Source organism: Entelurus aequoreus, linkage group LG14 (genome assembly GCF_033978785.1).
Source record: "Entelurus aequoreus isolate RoL-2023_Sb linkage group LG14, RoL_Eaeq_v1.1, whole genome shotgun sequence".
Classification (NCBI taxonomy): domain Eukaryota; kingdom Metazoa; phylum Chordata; class Actinopteri; order Syngnathiformes; family Syngnathidae; genus Entelurus; species Entelurus aequoreus.
Window position 1 is genome coordinate 29,665,355 of NC_084744.1, and position 26,643 is coordinate 29,691,997.

General features: G+C 43.5%; 1 long non-coding RNA gene and 1 pseudogene across 1 annotated transcript; one reads left to right on the forward strand and one right to left on the reverse strand.

The window, feature by feature from the left end:
* Positions 1-278: 278 nt before the first annotated feature.
* On the reverse strand, positions 279-20,492 carry LOC133664273 (decapping and exoribonuclease protein-like; annotated as a pseudogene).
* A 3,543-nt stretch (positions 20,493-24,035) lies between these two features.
* LOC133665334 (uncharacterized) lies at positions 24,036-26,413 on the forward strand. Its single transcript, XR_009828732.1, has 5 exons — positions 24,036-24,437; positions 24,578-24,604; positions 24,859-24,936; positions 26,172-26,249; positions 26,339-26,413. It is a non-coding gene; the product is annotated as an uncharacterized LOC133665334 (long non-coding RNA).
* The last annotated feature ends 230 nt before the right edge of the window (positions 26,414-26,643 follow it).

The following is a 26,643-nucleotide window of genomic DNA, read 5'->3' on the forward strand; positions in this document are numbered from 1 at the left end:
TAATTATTATGTATCTTACGGTATATATCAAAAATAATATTGAGCAAAATTTAATTGAAATATTGTCGATGTGGCCCTCCAGCAGTGCTCGGGTTGCTCATGCGGCCCCCGGTAAAAATTAATTGCCCACCCCTGCTCTAACCCTAACCAAATAACTCTAAATTAAGTCTTTGTTACTTAGAATATGTTCCCCATACTAGTGTTACCAAAAACAAATAACTTTGTCTTGAATTTGAAAAAAAACCATTTTATTTTTCACTAAAGAAGGGTTCGGTGAATGCGCATATGAAACTGGTGGGGTTCGGTACCTCCAACAAGGTTAAGAACCACTGACCTAGATGTACCACACATGAATCCATTGAACATGCTAAGAGACTGGTATAGATGAGTAAAATGTGCTTATAGTGCCATGTTGTTTAGATTAGTTGTAATTATTTATTGCTAAGCGTAAATTAGTACTGAGGGTGTGCATTTTTAATCCATTTCCTTCACGTACCAGTCGGGCAGGAAAGAATAGGATGAGTTCCTGTGAACAGAGTAGGTCACATCGGAGCCCTTTTCCCTGGAGAATAGATATACCACACTGCAATAGAGAGAAATCCTGTTAACAGGCTAAAGTTGTATCTTTTTTAACAAAAGGTCTCACCAGGGATCGTCTTCGGTCGCCACCTTCTTGACAAAAGACAGGAATTTGCTGCAGAAGTTCATGCAGACATTTGGCTTCCAGACGTTTGGCTTCCAGAATTTGACCTCACGCTGCTCAAAAGATACAAATAAAGTTACTCTTTGTTTCCCATTGCAATGACATCTAACAACAACAACAACAACAGTGTACCTCAGCAATCTTAGGAATATCGCTGACTTCAAAAGTCTTCACAGACTCAACAATTCCGTCGTCATTACGGAAGCCTGTGACGATGCGAGGGACTCCGAGAAGGTAGGACTGTGCCCACCAATGGTTGAGCTTATACCTGAGAAGAAATCAAATGAGTCAGAGAACAAAGCGAAATAAGATCTACTAGGCTGCATCCACATTTTTGTTTTGGTACTCTAGTAAGGACTAAAAAATGTAAAAGATTGGTTTTGGTAATTATCGCTTATACTGGTATTTTTTTTAATCATTGGACGAAATTAATAATTTTTGGCTGGTAGAGCCATGAAACAAAAAGATGGCTCCGCTGTAGTGGCTGCTGACCGCAGGAGCTCAGGGCTCTTGTCTTTCCCCCTTTGTGTTTGTGGTGTTTCCCTCTTGTTTTTTCTATGTTTCTTGAATCGGCCCTCTTCAGGACTGTGCAACAAGGGGTGACACTTTCGTGGCTTCTGCCCTGCTTTTTGGTGCTTTTTTGGGAACTTTAGGATGCGCCTCAGGGGAAGCCGTGGCTTTGTTTGCGCCAGAGACAGGCTGCTGGAGAACGCGTGTAGAAACCGGAAGAGATGCGCAGGAGGAGACAGGGCTGCGGCGCTTTTAGCGTTGGGCGTCGGGATACATGAGCTTCACGGAACCCTGGCTGAGTGGGGATGTATCGGACACTTCTGTCTCTTTGGATCGGGATAGACGAGCTTCACTGAACCCTGGCTGAGTGGGGATGTATCGGACACTTCTGTCTCTTTGGATCGGAATCGACAAGCTTCACGGAACCCTGGCTGAGTGAGCATGTATCGGACACTTCTGTCTCTTTGGATCGGGATACATGAGCTTCACGGAACCCTGGCTGAGTGGGGATGTATCGGACACTTCTGTCTCTTTGGATTGGGATAGACGAGCTTCACGGAACCCTGGCTGAGTGGGGATGTATCGGACACTTCTGTCTCTTTGGATCGGGATAGACGAGTTTCACTGAACCCTGGCTGAGTGGGGATGTATCGGACACTTCTGTCTCTTTGGATCGGGATAGACGAGCTTCACTGAACCCTGGCTGAGTGGGCATGTATCGGACACTTCTGTCTCTTTGGATCGGGATAGACGAGCTTCACTGAACCCTGGCTGAGTGGGCATGTATTGGACACTTCTGTCTCTTTGGATCGGGATAGACGAGCTTCACTGAACCCTGGCTGAGTGGGCATGTATTGGACACTTCTGTCTCTTTGGATCGGGATAGACGAGCTTCACTGAACCCTGGCTGAGTGGGCATGTATCGGACACTTCTGTCTCTTTGGATTGGGATAGACGAGCTTCACGGAACCCTGGCTGAGTGGGGATGTATCGGACACTTCTGTCTCTTTGGATCGGGATAGACGAGTTTCACTGAACCCTGGCTGAGTGGGGATGTATCGGACACTTCTGTCTCTTTGGATCGGGATAGACGAGCTTCACTGAACCCTGGCTGAGTGGGGATGTATCGGACACTTCTGTCTCTTTGGATCGGGATAGACGAGCTTCACTGAACCCTGGCTGAGTGGGCATGTATCGGACACTTCTGTCTCTTTGGATCGGGATAGACGAGCTTCACTGAACCCTGGCTGAGTGGGCATGTATTGGACACTTCTGTCTCTTTGGATCGGGATAGACGAGCTTCACTAAACCCTGGCTGAGTGGGGATGTATCGGACACTTCTGTCTCTTTGGATCGGGAGAGACGAGCTTCACTGAACCCTGGCTGAGTGGGGATGTATCGGACACTTCTGTCTCTTTGGATCGGAATCGACAAGCTTCACGGAACCCTGGCTGAGTGAGCATGTATCGGACAATTCTGTCTCTTTGGATCGGGATAGACGAGCTTCACGGAACCCTGGCTGAGTGGGCATGTATCGGACACTTCTGTCTCTTTGGATCGGGATAGACGAGCTTCACTGAACCCTGGCTGAGTGGGCATGTATCGGACACTTCTGTCTCTTTGGATCGGAATCGACAAGCTTCACGGAACCCTGGCTGAGTGGGCATGTATCGGACACTTCTGTCTCTTTGGATCGGGATACATGAGCTTCACGGAACCCTGGCTGAGTGGGGATGTATCGGACACTTCTGTCTCTTTGGATTGGGATAGACGAGCTTCACGGAACCCTGGCTGAGTGGGGATGTATCGGACACTTCTGTCTCTTTGGATCGGGATAGACGAGTTTCACTGAACCCTGGCTGAGTGGGGATGTATCGGACACTTCTGTCTCTTTGGATCGGAATCGACAAGCTTCACGGAACCCTGGCTGAGTGAGCATGTATCGGACACTTCTGTCTCTTTGGATCGGGATAGACGAGCTTCACGGAACCCTGGCTGAGTGGGCATGTATCGGACACTTCTGTCTCTTTGGATCGGGATAGACGAGCTTCACTGAACCCTGGCTAAGTGGGCATGTATCGGACACTTCTGTCTCTTTGGACCGGGATAGACGAGCTTCACTGAACCCTGGCTGAGTGGGGATGTATCGGACACTTCTGTCTCTTTGGATCGGGATAGACGAGCTTCACTGAACCCTGGCTGAGTGGGCATGTATCGGACACTTCTGTCTCTTTGGATCGGGATAGACGAGCTTCACTGAACCCTGGCTGAGTGGGCATGTATTGGACACTTCTGTCTCTTTGGATCGGGATAGACGAGCTTCACTGAACCCTGGCTGAGTGGGGATGTATCGGACACTTCTGTCTCTTTGGATCGGGATAGACGAGCTTCACTGAACCCTGGCTGAGTGGGGATGTATCGGACACTTCTGTCTCTTTGGATCGGAATCGACAAGCTTCACGGAACCCTGGCTGAGTGAGCATGTATCGGACACTTCTGTCTCTTTGGATCGGGATAGACGAGCTTCACGGAACCCTGGCTGAGTGGGCATGTATCGGACACTTCTGTCTCTTTGGATCGGGATAGACGAGCTTCACTGAACCCTGGCTGAGTGGGCATGTATCGGACACTTCTGTCTCTTTGGATCGGGATAGACGAGCTTCACTGAACCCTGGCTGAGTGGGGATGTATCGGACACTTCTGTCTCTTTGGATCGGGATAGACGAGCTTCACCGAACCCTGGCTGAGTGGGCATGTATCGGACACTTCTGTCTCTTTGGATCGGGATAGACGAGCTTCACTGAACCCTGGCTGAGTGGGCATGTATCGGACACTTCTGTCTCTTTGGATCGGGATAGACGAGCTTCACTGAACCCTGGCTGAGTGGGGATGTATCGGACACTTCTGTCTCTTTGGATCGGGATAGACGAGCTTCACTGAACCCTGGCTGAGTGGGCATGTTTCGGACACTTCTGTCTCTTTGGATCGGGATAGACGAGGTTCACAGAACCCTGGCTGAGTGGGGATGTATCGGACACTTCTGTCTCTTTGGATCGGGATAGACGAGCTTCACGGAACCCTGGCTGAGTGGGCATGTATCGGACACTTCTGTCTCTTTGGATCGGGATAGACGAGCTTCACTGAACCCTGGCTGAGTGGGCATGTATCGGACACTTCTGTCTCTTTGGATCGGGATAGACGAGCTTCACTGAACCCTGGCTGAGTGGGGATGTATCGGACACTTCTGTCTCTTTGGATCGGGATAGACAAGCTTCACTGAACCCTGGCTGAGTGGGCATGTATCGGACACTTCTGTCTCTTTGGATCGGGATAGACGAGCTTCACGGAACCCTGGCTGAGTGGGCATGTATCGGACACTTCTGTCTCTTTGGATCGGGATAGACGAGCTTCACTGAACCCTCGCTGAGTGGGCATGTATCGGACACTTCTGTCTCTTTGGATCGGGATAGACAAGCTTCACTGAACCCTGGCTGAGTGGGCATGTATCGGACACTTCTGTCTCTTTGGATGGATTCTCGCTAATCCGTGTGGACTGGACATTGGCCAAGAGCTTGTGGTGGGCAGCCTAGGACGAAGTCGGCTATCTTGGTTGCTTTGTTGATGTGACGATCTGTCACATCACACCTTATGTTTCCTTAGTTTGTGTTTATTTCCTGTGTTGCGCTCTTTTTTCTGGTTCTTTTTCCTGCATGACTCTTTCCCCTCACCTGCCGCTGATTGGCAGCCTGGCCACACCGGGTAGTGGTTCTCAATTAGCCGGCTTCTATAAATGCCTGCACGGCCCTTTGTCAGGGCTCGAGGATTGTTTCTGTTACTGTTAGCTGCACGCTGTGTGCATGACTGCTCATCCTGCGTTGAATATAATGATATACGTGTTTTACCTGCACGTCATCCTCCTGTCTCATGCTTCTTGGGGTCACGACTACCGCAGCCATGCGAGTATGTGACAGAATCTTCGAGACAGAAAGTGACCTTGCGAAAACGCCTGTCGGCGACATGGAGCTGAGGTTTTGGACCGCACATGTCTTGGAGTATATGAAGCCAGGTTTATGCGGTTCCAACCCACGGCAAGCTCGCTCCTTCTCACTTCGGCACGGCCGCCGCATCCTGCGCTGTGCCACCACCTCCCACTCTTCCAGTGGAACTTCCAACGCTGCTTCCTGCCTCATCTCAAGTGGGTCTGCCGACACAACCATCTGCCTCGTTTCATGTGGGTCCTCCGACGCCACCATCTGCCTTGTCTCAAGTGAGTCTACCGATGAAGCCACGTCCAGCTCGTACCCCAGCCCGGCCTCTTCCTGCTAGTCCAGTGATGGCTCCTATGGAGCCCACCGCGGGGACGTCACCAACCAACAGCTCTTTCAGCTCCTGGAAGCGTCTGCTTCGTGAGGGGGAGGGGAGGGCTACTACTAACAGCTGTGCAGCGGAAGACTCACAGCTCTGCTCATCATCGCAGACGTATAGGATAAAAAACACAGCAATTTTAATAGGGCCCTTGCGGTGCTCTGCATCGCCCTTACGAGGCTTGCTCCGCTGCTCGGTTCTTAAAAATCACTGTACATAAGTATTCACAGCTTTTGCTCAATACTTTGTTGATGAACCTTTGGCAGCAAGTACAGACTCAAGTCTTTTTTAATACAATGCCACAAGCTTGGCAAACCTATCTTGGGGCAGTTTCGCCCATTCCTCTTTGCAGCATGTATAGAGACATCCTGGATGAAAACCAACGCTTCCCATTCAACTTGATGGAGCTTGACACCAGACGGTCTATTTGATCCGTGCAGCGTTCACACTTGTCATGTTTGGATCGGTTAAAGCAAAGTGTGAATTGATACCGATACTCAACTGCACCTATATTTGTATTCATTTGGTGGTAGTTTGTTTAAAAACACATTTTAAAAATTTTTTTTTACACATGATAATGATACACTTCTTACACTTCTACATCCCATTTGCATGTACGCATTCATTTCAGTTTGTCCAAAGGTGTGTTTCCATAACCAGGAAGTAGTCTGTAGGCATTGAGTTAAATGTGCCTGTCTTTAGAGATTTTGTATACCGGTACACTGAATTTTAAAACATTGAATTTATGTTTAATAAAATTGTCAGCATAATTTGATGTAGTTAAGTTACATAAATTCAATGTAAAACAAAAAGCTTTCTTAAAGACACAAATCAACCTCAATTAGTGCAAATTGCAACATTATCTAAAGGCAGTCTTCTGCGAGTGTTTGAGCCACTACCGAGTCTGCAACCAGACATACAGTAATACCACGTGGAACAAATGTATGGAAATATGGTACCCTTTGACTTTACGTGAATCGTACCTGGTACTACCAACGAAATTCAGACAGTATCTGTAAAAGTACCAAATTTGGTACCCATTCCTAAGCATTGCCAACCTGTAGAATTCGTCACGCAGATTTTTAGCGTTGAGACATTTTGTTGTCTTCAGCTCAATGTACCAGGCTGGAGGATCCGGGGCATTAGGATCTTTATCTCGGCAATCCACTTCACCAGAGAACAGGAGACTGTGATCTGCGAGACGGGTTTGGACCACGATTGTCATGTCTGTGTTGATCATGTTTTTGTTTTGCTTGGTTTTTGGACACTTTTTAGTTCTTGTCTTCACTCCCTTGCTTTGTCACCATAGTAACCATTAGTTTCACCTGGTTCACATCCTCATGTCACGCACCTGTCTCACGTTTTCACTAATCATGTCACTAGTATTTAAGGCCATTGTTGCCAAGCAGTCGGCCTGGCGACATCACTCTTGACACACTCTCTACACACCATTACGATCCATGCCCTTTTCTTGTCAAAGTAAGTTTTTTGTTTATTAATGCTACAGTTAGTGTTTTTGTTTCATTGATCATAGTTTCTGCCATTGTGCAAGTTTTGTGTTTATTGCCAAGTTTGTTATCTCCGCTGTGAGCGCCTTTTGTTTGTACTTTTTTTTTAGTTAGAATTAAAAATGTATTTAAATTCACGTCTCGCACGCGCCAATTTTCCATTGCCTTCTGGGAGAACAAACCACGCCATAGACCCAGTCCTGACAACGACGTAGAAGGCCTCAATAGCGTTGATCACGCCACTTGTATCCGGTAAACCGTCAATGGTATTTTCAGGGAAAAATAGTATATCAATTGTAACAGAACAAAACCAGAGTACAAAACAATCGAATAGACCGGGGATTTACAAACCCCGTTTCCATATGAGTTGGGAAATTGTGTTAGATGTAAATATAAACGGAATACAATGATTTGCAAATACTTTTCAACCCATATTCAGTTGAATATGCTACAAAGACAACATATTTGATGTTCAAACTGATAAACTTTTTTTTTTTTGCAAATAATCATTAACTTTAGAATTTGATGCCAGCAACACGTGACAAAGAAGTTGGGAAAGGTGGCAATAAATACTGATAAAGTTGAGGAATGCTCATCAAACACTTATTTGGAACATCCCACAGGTGTGCAGGCAAATTGGGAACAGGTGGGTGCCATGATTGGGTATAAAAACAGCTTCCCAAAAAATGCTCAGTCTTTCACAAGAAAGGATGGGGCGAGGTACACCCCTTTGTCCACAACTGCGTGAGAAAATAGTCAAACAGTTTAAGAACAACGTTTCTCAAAGTGCAATTGCAAGACATTTTGGGATTTCAACATATACGGTCCGTAATATCATCAAAAGGTTCAGTGAATCTGGAGAAATCACATGGCCGGAAACCAACATTGAATGACCGTGACCTTCGATCCCTCAGCACTGTATCAAAAACCGACATCAATCTCTAAAGGATATCACCACATGGGCTCAGGAACACTTCAGAAAACCACTGTCACTAAATACAGTTGGTCGCTACATCTGTAAGTGCAAGTTAAAGCTCTACTATGCAAAGCAAAAGCCATTTATCAACAACACCCAGAAACGCCGCCGGCTTCGCTGGGCCCGAGATCATCTAAGATGGACTCATGCAAAGTGGAAAAGTGTTCTGTGGTCTGACGAGTCCACATCTCAAATTGTTTTTGGAAATATTCGACATCGTGTCATCCGGACCAAAGGGGAAGCGAACCATCCAGACTGTTATCGACGCAAAGTGTAAAAGCCAGCATGTGTGATGGTATGGGGGTGCATTAGTGCCCAAGGCATGGGTAACTTACACATCTGTGAAGGCACCATTAATGCTGAAAGGTACATACAGGTTTTGGAACAACATATGCTGCCATCTAAGCGCCGTCTTTTTCATGGACGCCCCTGCTTATTTCAGCAAGACAATGCCAAGCCACATTCAGCACGTCTTACAACAGCGTGGCTTCGTAAAAAAAGAGTGCGGGTACTTTCCTGGCCCGCCTGCAGTCCAGACCTGTCTCCCATCGAAAATGTGTGGCGCATTATGAAGCGTAAAATACGACAGCTGAGACCCCCGGACTGTTGAACGACTGAAGCTCTACATAAAACAAGAATGGGAAAGAATTCCACTTTCAAAGCTTCAACAATTAGTTTCCTCAGTTCCCAATCGTTTATTGAGTGTTGTTAAAAGAAAAGGCCATGTAACACAGTGGTGAACATGCCCTTTCCCAACTACTTTGGCACGTGTTGCAGCCATGAAATTCCAAGTTAATTATTATTTGCAAAAAAAAAAAAAGTTTATGAGTTTGAACATGAAATATCTTGTCTTTGTAGTGCATTCAATTGAATATGGCTTGAAAAGGATTTGCAAATCATTGTATTGTATTGTATTGAAGCCGCCACACCTTAAAAGTTCGAATTTTCTTAAGTGTGAACAAATTAAAGGGATATTTTGTATGAATGGATATATAGCCTATATTAACTACTGATGCGCCAAAAATGTGGCCACTGAAAAACTTTGATTAACCATGATAAGACGCATGCCAGTGTCTGGAGCCTCGGCGGTAAGACGAGGGGGTTGGTGGCTTGGCGTCTTTCCAGCGGCGGGACGCGCAAGCCCCACTTTGCACTACAGCCAGACCCACCCAGCCCTAAGAGCCAATCCTTGTCCTGAAGTTATGGATCTGACTTGCCGACTTCTCTTACCCGTATTTTTTTAACTTGTGATGCCAGACGTACAGCAGTGGCGATTGCTAAAGACTGCAAGGGAAGTTTAGCTTACCCTAAAATATAAAAAATAGTGGTCAAATATATTATTTTGTGTATGCATTTCATTGAATAAATGCGTAGGATGTGTTTTACTTTTGTTTAGAATCAGCTACTTTGGCGACAATGTGTTTCATTGATGTGGGAGCTTCACAGTGCTGCAGCCAAACAAGACAATAATGGATGAGTACTCGACGATGTCCCGCCCATGGGCGGTGAGCGAATGAATAAGAGTGATTGAAAGGGGGTCACCGGGCTTTCGCATGATGATTGGATGACCTGTTTTGATTGATTGATTGAGACTTTTATTAGTAGGTTGCACAGTGAAGTACATATTCCGTACAATTGACCACTAAATGGTAACACCCGAATACGTTTTTCAACTTGTTTAAGTCGGGGTCCACTTAAATTGATTCATGATACAGATATATACTATCATATATATACTATCATCATAATACAGTCATCACACAAGATAATCACATTGAATTATTTACATTATTTACAATCCGGGGTGTGGAGGGGGGGGTTAGGTTTGGTTGATTATCATCAGTCATCAACGATTGAGAACAGAGAAATGGATATTGAAACAGTGTAGGTCTGACTTGGTAGGATATGTACAGCAAGTAGTGGACAGAGAGAGAGAGAGAGAGAGAGAGAGAGAGAGAGAGAGAGAGAGAGAGAGAGAGAGAGAGAGAGAGAGAGAGAGAGAGAGAGAGAGAGATCAGAAGGCATAAGAAAAAGTATCTGCATTTGATTGTTTACATTTGATTATTAGCAATCCGGGGAGGGTGTTAGTTTAGGGTTGTAGCTGCCTGGAGGTGAACTTTTATTGCGGTTTTGAAGGAGGATAGAGATGCCCTTTCTTTTATACCTGTTGGGAGCGCATTCCACATTGATGTGGCATAGAAAGAGAATGAGTTAAGGCCTTTGTTAGATCGGAATCTGGGTTTAACGTGGTTAGTGGAGCTCCCCCTGGTGTTGTGGTCTGGGCTGAATCCCTTTTTGATTGACAGCAAAATGAGCGAATCAGCTATCTTGAAATATAAAACACTGCCAAAGCATTTTTCAATTTAATTCTGTTGTTCCTGTTGATATGGAGATATTTATCGTTGGCCAGACAGCTACATTTTTGTTTCATCTGACCACAGAAATGTCCTCCAGAAAGTCTTATCTTTGTCCATGTGATGTCAGATGAAACAACAATTGAGCTGTTTGGCCACAATACCCAGCAATATGTTTGGAGGAGAAAAGGCGAGGCCTTTAATCCCAGGAACACCGTAACTACCGTCAAGCATGGTGGTGGTAGTATTATGCTCTGGGCCTGTTTTGATGCTAATGGAACTGGTGCTTTACAGAGAGTAACTGGGACAATGCAAAATTCTTCAGGACAAGCTAAAATCATCAGTCCGGAGGTTGGGTCTTGGGCGCAGTTGGGTGTTCCAACAGGACAATGACCCCAAACACACGTCAAAAGTGGTAAAGGAATGGCTAAATCAGGCTAGAATGAAGGTTTTAGAATGGCCTTCCCAAAGTCCTGACTTAAACGTGTGGACAATGCTGAAGAAAGAAGTCCATGTCAGAAAACCAACAAATTTAGCTGAACTGCACCAAATTTTGCTCCTCTCTGAGCTGCCACCTTACCGTGGTAGAGGAGTTTGCGTGTCCCAATGATCCTAGGAGCTATGTTTTCCGGGGGCTTTATGCCCCCTGGTAGGGTCTCCCAAGGCAAACTGGTCCTAGGTGAGGGATCAGACAAAGAGCAGCTCGAAGACCTCAATGAAAGATAAAAACAAGGAACCCAGATTTCCCTCGCCCGGACGCGGGTCACCGGGGCCCCCCTCTGGAGCCAGGCCCGGAGGTGGGGCACGATGGCAAGCGCCTGGTGGCCGGACCTGTCCCCATGGGGCCCGGCCGGGCACAGCCCGAAGAGGCAACGTGGGTCCCCCCTCCAATGGGCTCACCACCCATAGCAGGGGTCATAGAGGTCGGGTGAGAAGTGAGCTGGGCGGCAGCCAAAGGCAGGGCACTTGGCGGTCCGATCCTCAGCTACAGAAGCTAGCTCTTGGGACGTGGAACGTCACCTCGCTGGGGGGGAAGGAGCCTGAGCCAGTGCGCGAGGTGGAGAAGTTCCGGCTAGATATAGTCGGACTCACTTCGACGCACAGCAAGGGCTCTGGAACCAGTTCTCTCGAGAGGGGCTGGACTCTCTTCCACTCTGGCGTTGCCGGCAGTGAGAGGCGGCGGGCTGGGGTGGCAATTCTTGTGGCCCCCCGGCTCAGAGCCTGCATGTTGGAGTTCAACCCGGTGGACGAGAGGGTAGCTTCCCTCCGCCTTCGGGTGGGGGGACGGGTCCTGACTGTGGTTTGCGCTTACGCGCCAAACCGCAGCTCAGAGTACCCACCCTTTTTGGATTCGCTCGAGGGAGTACTTGAGAGTGCTCCCCCGGGTGATTCCCTCGTTCTACTGGGGGACTTCAACGCTCATGTTGGCAGCGACAGTGAAACCTGGAGAGGCGTGATTGGGAAGAATGGCCGCCCGGATCTGAACCCGAGCGGTATTTTGTTATTGGACTTTTGTGCCCGTCACAGATTGTCCATAACGAACACCATGTTCAAACATAAGGGTGTCCATATGTGCACTTGGCACCAGGACACCCTAGGCCGCAGTTCCATGATCGACTTTGTAGTTGTGTCATCGGATTTGCGGCCTCATGTTTTGGACACTCGGGTGAAGAGAGGGGCGGAGCTTTCTACCGATCACCACCTGGTGGTGAGTTGGGTCTCTTTTGTCAAGAGGAGTGGTCAAAAATTCAACCAGAACTCGTGGATGGCTACCAAAGGCGCCTTATTGCAGTGAAACTTGCCAAGGGACATGTAAGCAAATATTAACATTGCTGTATGTATACTTTTGACCCAGCACATTTGGTCACAATTTCAGTAGACCCATAATAAATTCATAAAAGAACCAAACTTCATGAATGTTTTTTGTGACCAACAATAATGTGCTCCAATCACTCTATCACAAAAAAATAAGAGTTGTAGAAATTATTGGAAACTTAAGACAGCCATGACATTATGTTCTTTACAATTTGACCACGACTGTAGATGCACATGTCTGTTGTCCACATTTACTTTACAAAAGATAATTGTGGGATATTTTTCTTGTTGCCCCACTTATGTTTGATTCTATGAAATGTTTGGATATATTTAGGGTTTAGTGCAAGAAGAAGAAAAAACAAGAAGACAGAGAGAGGAATTGTGGGGACCCCTGAAATAGACCCTCCTACCTGAACACATGTACTGCTCAAACTTGTACCCCCACTATACGCTCCTTTCATGTCTGCCAATGCAAGGGGCTTTACGTTGGCGAGCAGCTTCTGTTTCTACTTCATTGATGTAAAGCGTTCCTCGGAACTTGGTGACGGCCAGCGACCAGATTTAATTTTTTTGATATGGTGTCGTCAACAAGTGTGTCAAGCGGCCACGGGTCGTCACAAAGTCAAAATCCAAAGCTCTGAGGAGAGAGAAAAAGTTAAGATGCATTAAATGTATCATGTAACCCACAGGTGTCCAAACTTTTTCCGCTGAGGGCCGCACACTAAAAAAAATCAAAGCCTGCCGGGCGCATTTTGATATTTTACATTTCGATATTTTTTATTTTAAATCCTACACACCAGGGTTTCCCAGTGGCCTAGTGGTTAGAGTGTCCGCCCTGAGATCGGTAGGTTGTGAGTTCAAACCCCGGCCGAGTCATATCAAAGACTATAAAAATGGGACCCATTACTAGGGATATTTGATAAGAAATTATCGAGTTCGAGCCTATAATCGAATCCTCTTATCGAACCGATTCCTTATCGATTCTCTTATCGAGTCCAGATGGGTTGTTGTATATGGAAAAAAACACACAATATTTGGTTTAACAAAAGCTCACTTTTATTATATAAGAAAAAAATGTGATCTAATAAATAAATAAATATTGACTGTTACCCCCCTGAAAAAATAAAATAAAATAAATAAATATTGACTGTTACCCCCCTAAAAAAATAAAATAAAATAAATATTGACTGTTGTTACCCAAAGTATATTAAATGAGATTTTTCAGAAAAACAAATATATACAGTAACACAAAAACAACCTGTCTCTGTGATCACTATAGGTGTATAAATAATAATATAGTGTTAAATAAAATCAGTCCCTTGGGCACAAAACTGAAAATAATACAGCTCTCCAAAAAGTGCACTTCTGCTGCTATTGGAACATAACTGTTTGTTATGATGCTTTGACATTTTTGCACTTTATTTCTTTATTGAAAGAAAATTCTATGAAGAGAAAAGTTGTTTGCAAATGTGGTTACAATGCTAAAAAATGAAAAGTTAAAGCTAAAAAAAGAAATAAACTTTATTGAGTTAACATTATTTCTTTATAGGGGGAAAGATGTTATGAGCTAGGAATATAACAACTACACTACCCAGCATGCAACGGGAGTGACGAGCATGCGCGGTAGCCCCGAAAAGTGTTGTTGCATGTCGCCACCCGGCAGCTAAGAATGAGGTTATGAGCACGCTGTGAAAGTAAACGTCAAGAACTCAGCCAACACGCCTCGTCTGCATTATTTATAATTAGACAGACAACACATATACAGTGTGATTTTGTTTTGTTTACAAGGAAAGAAAAACAAAAGTTAAAAAAGGGAGATGTGTTGTATATATATGTATGTGCTGCGGTTGCTTTAAGAACGTTGCGACAGCTGCCGTAAAGGAGGTGCGTATCTAGCCTGGTTGCTATGTTTCCGGTTGGTCGTAAAAGTGTTGGTCATGTGTTTGTACCCTGCTCAAATCTCTCAGTAAAGTTATTCATTGGATTATACCTTTTGTTTTGAACTTTATTACACCTTGGAGCGCTTTTTCCCGTCCATTGTTTTCCTGCTTTCGCTATCTGCGCCTAATGACTGAGCTACGTGACGTCATTTCTTGTGATGTCACACGGAGCATTTCTGGTCGGGACGGGATTGGTCCCAGGGATTCGAATAAAGAACCAACTCTTTTTCTTTACTATAGTGGTCTCGGTAACGGGTACCGGTTCTCAAAAAGGGATTCGAGTCCGAGGACTCGGTTCTTTTCTTATTGAACAACCGGGAAAATCAGTTTCGAGTATCATCCCTACCCATTACCTCCCTCCCTTCCAACCCATCAAGGGTTGGAATTGGTGGTTAAATCACCAAAATTATTCCCGGGCACGGCACCGCTGCTGCCCGCTGCTCCCCGCTGCTCCCCTCACCTCCCAGGGGGTGAACAAGGGGATGGGTCAAATGCAGAGGACAAATTTCACCACACCTAGTGTGTGTGTGACAATCATTGGTACTTTAACTTTGTTGTTAAGGCGGCCGCCTTAACAACAAAGAGCCACCGCCTAAACTAAGGTCTTAACAAGATCTCCAGCCACACGTGCGAATTTAATAAACTATCTCTGTCCCCAAGCAAACGCATACACTGAGTGTCATACACATGCCAAAATACTGGGGGCGCTGTAGCCTAGGACTTAAGACCATTTTAGCCAATCCGAAACATCCAAAACGTCATTTCCGGAGGCGGCATATAGGAAAAATGGCGGGTCACGGCAAGAAAGAATTATATATGTGGACTGACTTCGAGTGCAGTACCATCAACAGCTCGATAAGGGGGCTGCTGTGCAAATGTCTCACACTCAAACTAACCAGTAAACATGTTTTATGGGCCAAAGCTTAAAAATCACTTAGGTATCTTCAGAATGGATCTGACTATGATTTAAAAAGGTTTCCTTTTAGGGGACCTGTTTTTTTGTCCCCATACCGCCAGAGGTCCCCTAAAGATGACTGTGTAAACAGAGCCATGTCCCCATTAAGTAAGCATTGCCAAAACACACACACACACACACACAGCGTTCGACCGAACCCAGGTTAAGAACCACTGGACTAGACGTATAAGATTTCATGGGATTTAGCGATTAGGAGTGACAGATTGTTTGGTAAACGTATAGCATGTTCTATATGTTATAGTTATTTGAATGACTCTTACCATAATATGTTACGTTAACATACCAGTTGGTTATTTATGCCTCATATAACGTACACTTATTCAGCCTGTTGTTCACTATTCTTTATTTATTTTAAATTGCCTTTCAAATGTCTATTTTTGGTGTTGGCTTTTATCAAATACATTTCCCCCAAAAATGCGACTTATACTCCAGTGCGACTTATATATGTTTTTTCCCTTCTTTATTATGCATATTCGGCAGGTGCGACTTATACTCCAGTGCGACTTATACTTCGACAAATACGGTAATCAATTCATGGTACAATGAACCCAGGTTAAGAACCATTGATTTAGAATGTCTAATGGGCCGCGAAAACATTAGGTGCGGGTCCCAAATGGCCCCCCTGCCACACTTTGGACACCCCTGATCTAACGAAAATATTGGTTAGTGTAGTATTCTTACGATGAAGACGAGGATGACAACACCTCCTGTTTGAGGTTTGACTTGTTGGCTAAGATCCAACGGAGGATGTGGTCCATACGTTTCTCCAAACTGTCATCTTTGGTCGGGGGTGGGGGGTGGGGTGGTTGGGGGCGGGGGGCGTGGTTGGGGGCGTGGTTATTTACAGCTAGAATTCACCAACTCGAGTATTTCATATATACATATATATATGTATGAAATACTTGACTTTCAGTGAATTCTAGCTATATATATATATATATATATATATATATATATATATATATATTTATTTTAATTATATAGAAAAGAAAAAAAAATACTTGAATTTCAGTGTTCCGGTGGCTATCCATTAGATGGCAGTATTGTCCTGTTTAACTTCTCCGTTCATGATGAGTATATAATTTCGGCCGCCATGTCTGTAATTTCCTCGTTCTTCTGCTTCGTCTCCTTGTTGTGTGCGCAGTTGTGCACTCTACTCTCTAAAAGCCCTAGATGTTATGACGTCTTTGGGCAGGCAAGCTGTTTATATTGTGGGAAAGCGGACGTGAGAACAGGCTGTCCCCACTCAGTCTCAGGTCCGCATTGAGCTGGTGTGGCCTCCAGCTCCGGCTGAATACCGGGAGTTTGTCGGGAGAAAATCTCTGCCGGGAGGTTGTCGGGAGAGGCACTGAATACCGGGATTCTCCCGCTAAAAACGGGAGGGTTGGCAAGTATGAATTACACACCTGCAAATCAGATGGAAAATTAGAGGGAAAATTGTTTGGGGGGTATCTATAATACGCAGATAGGGAGAAATTTTTATTGATTGTTTTGCACGATGAGTTGGGTATGTCTTGACCTCAGCGGCGGAGGCTCCACCGAACCCCTAGGGTTCGATTGAACCCAGGTTAAGAACCACTGGGCTAGAGTATACAAAATAGTTTTAAGATGGGTCGTACTTGTATAGCGCTTTTCTACCTTTTTAAGGAACTCAAAGCGCTTTGACACTATTTCCACATTCACCCGTTCACACACACATTCACACACTGATGGCGAGAGCTGCCATGCAAGGCGCTAACCAGGACCCATCAGGAGCAAGGGTGAAGTGTCTTGCTCAAGGACACAACGGACGTGACTAGGATGGTAGAAGGTGGAGATTGAACCAGGAACCCTCAGGTTGCTGGCACGGCCACTCTCCCAACTTCGCCACGTATGAATTGCAATAGAAGCTAGGAAGAATTGACATGTAAACCTTACACCAAAGGGATGTTTGTGTGTCCACTGCAGTAGACATTTGTGTTTTGCCTAAGAGGCAATTTTTTTCTCTTCTCAAAATGTGTATCTCTAAAAAAACAATGTCCACTGCAGAGGACACTGGCTCTCAGGGAGATCTAAATGATTATTAAAATAGATATGGCACAATGTTTTTCATTTGGGCCCCTAACATGTCTGTGCTACTTTCTTGTGTCATTTCCAGTCCAAAAAAAAATAACTTTGGCTCAGTTTTTACATGTTATGTAAACACACACACACACTTCTATATACATATAAATATATATATATTATTAATATACGCCGTATTTTTCGGAGTATAAGTCGCTCCGGAGTATAAGTCGCACCGGCCGAAAATGCATAATAAAGAAGGGAAAAAACATATATAAGTCGCACTGGAGTATAAGTCGCATTTTTTGGGGAAATGTATTTGATAAAAGCCAACACCAAGAATAGACATTTGAAAGGCAATTTCAAATAAATAAAGAATAGTGAACAACAGGCTGAATAAATGTACGTTATATGAGGCATAAATAACCAACTGGTATGTTAACGTAACATATTATGGTAAGAGTCATTCAAATAACTATAACATATAGAACATGCTATACGTTTACCAAACAATCTGTCACTCCTAATCGCTAAATCCCATGAAATCTTATACGTCTAGTCTCTTACGTGAATGAGCTAAATAATATTATTTGATATTTTACGCTAATGTGTTAATAATTTCACACATAAGTCGCTCCTGAGTATAAGTCGCACCCCCGGCCAAACTGTAAAAAAACTGCGACTTATAGTCCGAAAAATACGGTACATATATAGGATTGTTACATATACATGTACAGTATATACACATACACACATATGCATGTGTATGTACAGTCGTGGTCAAAAGTTTACACACACTTGTGAAGGATATAATGTCATGGATGTCTTGACTTTCTAATGGGAAAGTCAAAGGAACTCAACACAGATCTGAAAAAACGATAAAGAGGGAAAAAGAGGGGAAAAGGCGGCCAAAATGTTCAAAAGTCCCAATATTGTTTAAAATAACTACCCGGGTTCAAGTCCCACAAGTCCCGCCGGCAGCCGGGATGCGCAAAATGTCCAAAATACACCCAGGAAAGACGCACAGGAAGTCGGGGAAGAAGATGTTCAAAAGTCTCAATTTTGTTTAAAATAACTACCGTATTTTTCGGACTTTTAGTCACAGTTTTTTTCAGTTTGGCCGGCGGTGCGACTTATACTCAGGAGCGACTTATGTGTGAAATTATTAACACATTAGCGTAAAATATCAAATAATATTATTTATCTCATTCACGTAAGAGACTAGACGTATAAGATTTCATGGGATTTAGCGATTAGGAGTGACAGCATGTTCTATATGTTATAGTTATTTCAGTGACGGACGGTGAGGTTCATGGCTGGTGAGGCACTGACTTCATCACAGTCAGATTTACAAACATATGAACCCTAAAGAGTATCTTATTCACCATTTGATTGGCAGCAGTCAACGGGTTATGTTTAAAAGCTCATACCAGCATTCTTCCCTGCTTGGCACTCAGCATCAAGAGTTGGAATTGGGGGTTAAATCACCAAAAATTATTCTTCTCGGGCGCGGCGCCGCTGCTGCCCACTGCTCCCCTCACCTCCCAGGGGGTGAACAAGGGTATGGGTCAAATGCAGAGGACAAATTTCACCACACCTAGTGTGTGTGACAATCATTGCTACTTAACTTAACTTTAACTTTACACATACAAACTGTAGCACACAACAAAGCACATTTAATAAAAAAAAACGTTATGGTCTTACCTTTACTTATAAATGAAGTCCATGCGCAGCTCCTTTTGAACAAAAGCATCGATAACTTGTTTATAGAAGTCTTCCTTATCTTTCTTCAGTTTTAAAAGTCTCTCTGTCTCGATGGAGATCTTCCTTTAATTATTACCTCCTGCTTCGATTGAAAGTCCAGTTTAGAAAACTGTTTTATTTTAGATATTAATCCTCCATGGTAAAAGTCCAGGCGAGAGAAAAAATAAATGATCGCTGCTAACTGTTGCTGCTTGTTGTCACTTCTTCTGCAGCCGAGTAGTCGCAAGAATGATCTCTGGGATCACTACCGCCCTCTACCACCAGGAGGCGGGATTACTGCGAGCCTCACCCAGTGCGTCTTCGTAGCAGTTTTATGATTGCTCAGCACAAGAAATACGTTACACACATACAGTTGTTGACAAAATAAACTGTACATGATATACCTCAGCTAACTAAACTATGGAAATGTATAATATAATTCATATAGCAATACGGTCTCTCTGCACAGCAGGCCAGCAGTTAGCCGAGTCATTGCGCAATCCATGGTGAGGTTCAACTGGCGGGTGACTCACCGCAAGTCTCTTCTCAGTATTTGAACGGCAAATGTGAAAATTCAGCGATTTTGAATAAAAATAATCTAAAACTGGTGAAGTTAAATGGAAAATAACTTTATAGTATAATCACTGGATACATATAACAATTTTATTTTTTTTCCTTTTTACATTTTTTTTCTTTCCATGATGGCACGTGAGGCCCCGCCTCACCTGCCTCCCCTGACTGCACGTCACTGAGTTATTTGAATGACTCTTACCATAATATGTTACGTTAACATACCAGTTGGTTATTTATGCCTCATATAACGTACACTTATTCAGCCTGTTGTTCACTATTCTTTATTTATTTTAATTGCCTTTCAAATGTCTATTCTTGGTGTTGGCTTTTATCAAATACATTTCCCCAAAAAATGCGACTTATACTCCAGTGTGACTTATATATGTTTTTTTCCTTCTTTATTATGCATTTTCGGCCGGTGCGACTTATACTCCGGAGCGACTTATACTCCGAAAAATACGGTACCCGGCTCAAGTCCCACAAGTTCCAGACAGTTTGGCGTATTTGGTGGGGCAGAGGGTTTCAGCAGGTGCTCCCGGGAATGGGAGCCTTTCGGGGGCCTATTTTCAGACAGTTTGGCATATTTGTGTGAGCCAGAGGAGTCCAGCAGGTAATTTCTGGGAATTGGAGGCCTTTGGGGTTCATCTTTTTAAACAGTTTGGCTTATTTGTGTGAGGCAGAGGATTCCAGCAGGTGTTCCTGGGGAGGTGGAGCCCTCTTGCTGGGAAACTTTTTAAACAGTTTGGCGTATTTTGGTGAGGCAGAGGAGTCCAGCATTTGTTACCGGGGAGTTGGAGCCCTCTTGTGGACTAACGTTTAAAAAAATACTCCCCCGGATGACGAGCAGCAGTAGGGAAGGCCTAAATACTGTAAGCCCCAAAGGCCAAAAGGTAACAACAGACCCAAATGTGGGGAAAAAAGCCAAATTAAAAAAGAAAATTCCCTCCCTGTGAGTGACTTGGGCAAAGCCCAGGGAGAGCCGACATGGGGCAAAGGTCAAAAAGGCCCCCAGGATGACTGACAGGTGACCTGGGAAGAAAAAGGGAAAAAACGGCCCAAAATGACAAAAATGGTCAATAATAATAATGAGTTCCACAAGTCCCCGGTGGAGCAAAAATGTGACAACAGTGGAAAATACCCCCCCGGATGACTCACAGTGGTAGGCAAGGCCTTCTAGCAGGCCCAGAAGCCAAAAGGTCAACCGGCTGCAACAGACCCAAAATGTGGGGGGAAAAAGCCAAACAAATTTAAAATTCCCTCTCTGTGAGTGACTTGGGCAAGGCTCAGGGAGATCGACATGGGGCAAAGGTCAAAAAGGCCCCGAGGATGACTGACAGGTGAGCTGGGAAAGAAAAGGCAACATGACATCTAAAATAGACAGCGGGAGTTAGAGCCCTCCTGTGGACTTCTGCCGCAATTGCACCCACAAACAAATTCATTATTTCCAAGGGTGCCTTATTTAGTGTCCCAGACTTTGCAGGGGGGGGAAGTCGGCATTCTTTCCAAGTTAAAGTTAAAGTTAAAGTACCAATGATTGTCACACACACACTAGGTGTGGCGAAATTATTCTCTGCATTTGACCCATCACCCTTGATCACCCCCTGGGAGGTGAGGGGAGCAGTGGGCAGCAGCGGCCAAGCGCCCGGGAATCATTTTGGTGATTAAACCCCCAATTCCAACCCTTGATGCTGAGTGCCAATCAGGGAAGAATGCTGGTATGAGCTTTTAAACATAACCCGTTGACTGCTGCCAATCAAATGGTGAATAAGATACTCTTTAGGGTTCATATGTTTGTAAATCTGACTGTGATGAAGTCAGTGCCTCACCAGCCATGAACCTCACCGCATGTCACTGATTTCGAAAGTAATGGAAAAAATAGTTCAATAGTTACCTTGCCACTAATAAACTCATGTACAAATTCCAATCCGGCTTCAGAACTAACCACTCCACTGACACATGCCTTCTCTATCTGACCGACCACATCAAACATGAGGTGGACGCGGGCAAATACTGCGGCATGGTCATGCTGGACCTTCAGAAGGCCTTTGACACCGTTAACCACGCTATACTGTCGGACAGAGGTGGGACCAAGTCATTGTTTTGCAAGTCACAAGTAAGTCTCAAGTCTTTGCCCTCAAGTCTCGAGTCAAGTCCCGAGTCAAGACAGGCAAGTCCCGAGTCAAGTCCAAAGTCAAGACTGGAAAGTCTCAAGTCAAGTCCCAAGTCCTGCATTTTAAGTTTCGAGTCCTTTCAAGTCCTTTTAACCACAGACTAATATATTTACACAGATTGTGTATGCTTTTAAAACGCTGTATTTATTTATTAAAACAAGTGCATTTAAAATGGCAGGGACTGTATCCCTGCAGACAGTATTGATCTATATTGATATATAATGTAGGAACCAAAAATATTGATAACAGAAAGAAACAACCCTTTTGTGCGAATGAGTGTGAATGAGTGTAAATGGGGGAGGGAGATTTTTGGGGTTGGTGCACTAATTGTAAGTGTATCTTGTGTTTTTTATGTTGATTTAATAAAAAAAAAAATAGTAATAATAATTTTTTGTATTTTTTTGTTTCTTGTGCGGCCCGGGTACCAATCGATCCACGGACCGGTACCGGACCGCGGACCGGTGGTTGGGGACCACTGTGTTAAAGTATTTGGCAGAGGTTTTTATCCAAAGCGACATACATAAAAAATACATATAAAACAATCACTGTAAACATTATCATTTAAGGGAAGAATGTAATACAAAGTATCAATACAAAGTGTCAAGACATAATAAACTCTGCTGCTGCAGCAACAGAGATACAGTCTATAAGATATATAGATATCTAATGTATTCATACATTGTTTATGTAGAATATACGCATGTTTATATAACCTAATCATATTGTTTCTTCAACTTAAAAATAGCTGACTGTTTTTCCCCTCTTCTCTGGGATTATATTCCCAGTTTTGATCTCGGACGTCTGGTCACTTATAGCATATAAGAATATTTTATTACTGTTAAACTATTAATAATAAAACACGCCAAAACTGTGTCCTTTATCATAACTACACGTGTGACAAAAAAGCGCATGAAAATCAGTGGTATTCAGTGAGGTAAAATGAATTAAATGCGCTGACAGTTCATTGCTCCTGCCAAATGAATTGCACTGAGTGGAGAGGATCACCACTCCAAGATGGCGGCCCCGCGTCTCGTCTGCGTCAGTAGGCAGTAGCGGTCGATGCTGCGTACCCTTATAAGATGTCTATGGTTATAACGTTAGCAGTGAGTTTACAGCCTCACTGATTTAAATACACAGCAAATAAAAGTCACGTTACTTAGCCAATAAACGTTAGCTTACATTCAAAACTTACCGTTCTGTTTGCAACTTCAAATGTCGAACGAAGTTGGAAGTTGTTGCAATTCGTTTTTTGTTGACCAAGTCGTAGTTTTAATACCCGAACGAAACTATATTTGACGTAATTTTTCCTCACTGGCGCGTTGTTTGAGAGCTATTCTTCGTTGGTTGTTCTGCAATTTGATTGGATGAATGCCGTGAGATGAAAACAATGTGGATCTAATTTGATTGGCTGTTGTACTGACAGACACACAGGCTGAGAGAGCGCACACTCCCTGACAGACACACACACGTACACTTTGGAAGATACGGAGCGCTCCCGAATAACTTTTTAATCGTTGGGTTTTGGGGAAAGTAGCAAGTCTTGTCAAGTCAAAAGGCTCAAGTCCAAGTGAAGTCACAAGTCATTGATGTTCAAGTCCAAGTCGAGTTGCAAGTCTCTTTACATTTTGTCAAGTCGAGTCTAAAGTCATCAAATTCATGACTCGAGTCTGACTCGAGTCCAAGTCATGTGACTCGAGTCCACACCTCTGCTGTCGGATAAGCTCAGAGCAATCGGATTTGATAAAACCTCATCGAGCTGGATGCAATCTTACTTGGAGGGGAGGAAACAGGTGGTAGAGTTGAACGGCAACAACAAAAGCACCATGAGGATTCTAGCGGGAACTCTCGTTCAACCCTTTTTCGATTACGCATGCACCTCCTGGTACCCTAGCACCTCCAAAACCCTCAAATCTAGACTCCAAACATCCCATAACAAGTTAGTCAGATTACTTCTAGACTTCCACCCCAGATCCCACCTCACTCCTACCTACTTCTCCAAAGTGGGCTGGCTCAGGGTGGAGGACAGAGTAAAACAACTTGCACTGAGCCTAGTCTATAAAATCCACTACACCTCCTTGATACCGAAGTACATGTCAAACTACTTCCTTAACATAAATGACCGCCATAACCACAACACCAGGGGGAGCTCCACTAACCACGTTAAACCCAGATTCCGAACTAACAAAGGTCTTAACTCATTCTCTTTCTATGCCACATCAATACCCACACAGCAGACGACTGCTATACGGATCCGCCTTCAAGTCGCCCAACCCGCGTTACTGTCACATTCGTTTTGGCTCCGCCTAGAGGATACGCCTCTGAAAATTGTACGGTCAGACAGCTGATCCTGAGCGTGTCTGATTCGCATACGCGGACGCGACAAACCAAACCGGCGCGCGCCGCCTAGAGTTATAGGCTCCGCCTACGCGCGCTGAGCCGACCAATGTCTGCACCCGCAGACGTGGACGCGCCTACTAGCGTGTACGCGCATGAGCCAAGATCTCTGGACTTTCTTTGCTGGAACACGAACGTAAGTATAGATTTATTGATTTATTGCTACATTCGCAGTAAAGATCAGCCTTTGTGTTTCCATCATCGTTTATGTATGATTGTAATGACGTTGTTTGATATTAGGACTAGCAGTAAAACTTTATATTCTGTAAAAAAAGGCTTTATTTCCAGCGCCGCCTCCCAGAATGCTTTGCATGGGGACGTGCGTCTGACGTCACGTATACAGAAAATTCGAAATGGCTGCACGCGGTAGGTGAGGCCCGAGCGAAGAAAAGTGGAAAAGATTGTTATTCGTCAAAAAACCCACACAACGACGGTCATTTTTTTGCCGTGCTATTGTAAAATTGTCTTTTATCTGTGTTTTGTGTTCCGGGGGACCCCGACTCCAGAATGTGAAAGTTTCCCGCGTGAAGCCGGTGAGTAAAAAGTTCAATACAGTTAACTTAGGCCATCTTTTGTTAGACGCTGTGAATGTGTGTAGGTTACATGCTACGACATTCCACATATTTCCAACTGCTTGAAACGAAAGCGTATTACTTTATTGTCAGTGTTGTTTAGGCCCAGGTCGCTAACGTTACTGCGTTAGTCAACAACGTAACGTTAACGGAGTGGAAACAGCTGTTCTTTGCCATTAATATGAGTGTGTATTATTTCTTTCTTTGTTCTTTAGTGGAGCTCGAGATCCTGTTTACTGTGGACTAGCTGTGTGTGACGCCATGTTGTTTTTGTTTCCATTACAAAAAAAAAGGTATGTCTATGCGTTTTTTGGCATAGTTAATTGTAGAAAAAAATATAAAATGAGGTGATGTGAGTGGGAAAAATTGCTGCACATATTAAGGATCCTTTTTCTTGATCTATATTTTTGTTTTTTGCTGATGTATATATTTTATATGCTGTTTTTTATTTAATTAATTTATTAGAGACTATTTTATGCTTTATTTACCTTTTTTTATTATTATTATTTTATTTACTATTATTATTATTATTATTTCCACATGTAAGCATAAATAATTGATCATATTAGTACATTGTTTGATTGCTTTGCTTAATGCATTCCATAATTTAATTCCACATACTGATATACCGAAGGTCTTAAGTGTTGTACGTGCGTACAAATGTTTTAAATTACATTTCTCTCTAAGATGATTTTTCTCCTCTTTTTTTGAGAAGAATTGTTGTATATTCTTGGGTAGCAGGTTATAGTTTGCTTTGTTTATAATTTTAGCTGTTTGCAAATTCACTATGTCGTGGAATTTCAGTATCTTTGATTCAATAAATAAAGGATTTGTGTGTTCTCTATATCCAACATTATATATTATTCTAACTGATCTTTTTTGTAACACCGTTAATGAATGAAATGTACTTTTGTAATTATTTCCCCATATTTCTACACAATAACTCAGATATGTAACACTAGTGAACAGTAGAGAATATGAAGTGATTTTTTGTCTGGAACATGTTTTGCTTTATTCATTATTGACGTGTTTCTTGCTACTTTATGTTGTATATTTTTTACTTGAGATTTCCAGTTCAATTTATCATCAATCATTATACCTAGACATTTGGTTTCATTTACGCTTTCAATTTGTATTCCGTCTACTTGTATTTGTGTTTGACTTTCTCTTCTACTGTTACCAAATAGCATTATTTTAGTTTTACTGAGATTCAAAGATAGTCTGTTTTTTGTCAAACCATCTTTTTAATTTGTTAATTTCTTCTGTTATTATTTGTATTATCTTCTGTGTGTTCTCTCCTGAACAAAACGCTGTTGTATCATCCGCAAATAATACTAACTTTAAATCTTTTGTAACTTTACAAATGTCATTTATCTAGACATTGAATAATTTAGGTCCTATATTGATCCCTGAGGTACACCACAGGATATATTTAGCGTTGTAGACGAAACACCACATTAATATTAAAGATATGGTTAACATTCTTAGTGCTAAAGATATTCCCCTCTCCTTGTATCCCTTCTCCCAGCTCCACCGTCTCGCCGAGTGCCAGCAAGAGTCATGAGTACTTGTCAACTCGACTCCTCAACTGGAGATAACTTTCTAGGTAAAGACTGATCTCCAAAATAATATCTCAGCATCCAGTAACCATGGTTAATAGATCACAACCATTTAATACCAATTTATCTCCCTTAGCACCTCACCATGGGGAAGGATGTATTCATATGCCTTCACCAGCACATGCATTTAACATGCAGAGAGTTACACAAGGTAGGGACTGATCTCTGTATACACTACACCCATAATTTCAAACCCTACTTTACGATTGAGCTGAAGTTCTGACTATTATGACCTGTACTTTTACCTTTCTTATCGTTCTTACCACCTTGGGGCACCATTCAGGTAAAATCTCAGCTCATCTTACTTGCTTATTTGTATACACTAACACCTGTGCATGCTTTTGTCCACGTTGTTCCTTTGACGATGAATAAATACCCCTT